Source organism: Quercus lobata, chromosome 6, assembly GCF_001633185.2.
Source record: "Quercus lobata isolate SW786 chromosome 6, ValleyOak3.0 Primary Assembly, whole genome shotgun sequence".
Classification (NCBI taxonomy): domain Eukaryota; kingdom Viridiplantae; phylum Streptophyta; class Magnoliopsida; order Fagales; family Fagaceae; genus Quercus; species Quercus lobata.
Window position 1 is genome coordinate 20,324,388 of NC_044909.1, and position 1,290 is coordinate 20,325,677.

Below are 1,290 nucleotides of genomic sequence, written 5' to 3' on the forward strand. Positions count from 1 at the left end.
CACGAGTTGAATACCAAGATGTCCGGACTCACATCTATTCTACACCATCACAACACTCGATGGGATATGAAGTTTACCTCACTCCAAACTCAATTGGATCAGATTCAGAGGAGGCTAGAAGAGAATGTGTAGTTATTCCATGACAAAAAGGGGGAGATGATGTCATAAAGGATGAAAGGGGGAGTGATAGCTTGATCAGAGGGGGAAGATATTACCTAAGGGGGAGTGTTTCTGCATTTTTTTTTTTCAGATTAAGTTGTTATATTGTGATTTGTACCCATGTTGCTTATGTAAGCTTTTAGGGTTATGTTTTATGCATATTTGTAGACTTTATGGTCTGTACCATGCTTTATGCAGCATTTTTTTTATGCTTTGTTTAAATCAGTACTTCTATCTAAATGTCATGCATTTTATTTTAAGTACTGTCACTCTTGTGCCCTTGTAGGATTGTTCCTAGATGCATATACTTAGTGTATTATGCATTGGTTGAGTGTTGGGCATACAAGTAACTTGCATTGTTCTTGTTTGCTTGTATGTTCAAGTGTTCATTCCAAGTGTGAATGAGCATTGTGTTCACTACCTTGTAAGTGATTACTTGTTTGATCAAGCCATGATTTGGTTCTTAACTTCATCTTTGCTTGATCACTTTATGCCTGTTTCATATGCATTTTATATTTTCTGCATACAATGATCATGGTGTATTGTTGTGTTTCAAGAGTTTCATATTCATATGATTCAAGTGCTTCACAATGTCTAGAGTTAGGTGTGAGTGAGTTTTGCTCAACTGTTCCCAACTCACATGTTAAGTCTAGAGTCTGTTTCAGGGTTTTGTCACGAAATAGCCAAAGGGGGAGATTGTAAGGTTGAATTTAATTAACCATTTTGTTGGCTTTATTCCGTGCCAAATTTACTTGTATTTCAGCATTTAGTAACCCTGTATTTAGGTGGGTTTGTTGTAAGGGTAGTGAGTGAGATAGAGTGTTGAATGCTCAAGAGTGTGCAAGAAAACAGAGACTCGCGGTTGGATCTCGCGGGTGACTTGTGACTGAAAGCCGCCAGATGCAACACACATGCCAAGCATGCTAGAAGTTGAATTGTTATGCCAGCTGGAGCACTACAGGACAAAATAGGACAACTGGCCATTTGGTTATCTTGCGACTGGATCTCGCGACTCAGTCAAGTCGCGAGGCCAAGCCGCGAGCCGGCCCTGTTTTGAAAAACCTGACGTTTCATATTCCTCTCTCACCCTAGTAAATATACCCCTTATACCCACAAAAGAAAGAGAGCTTA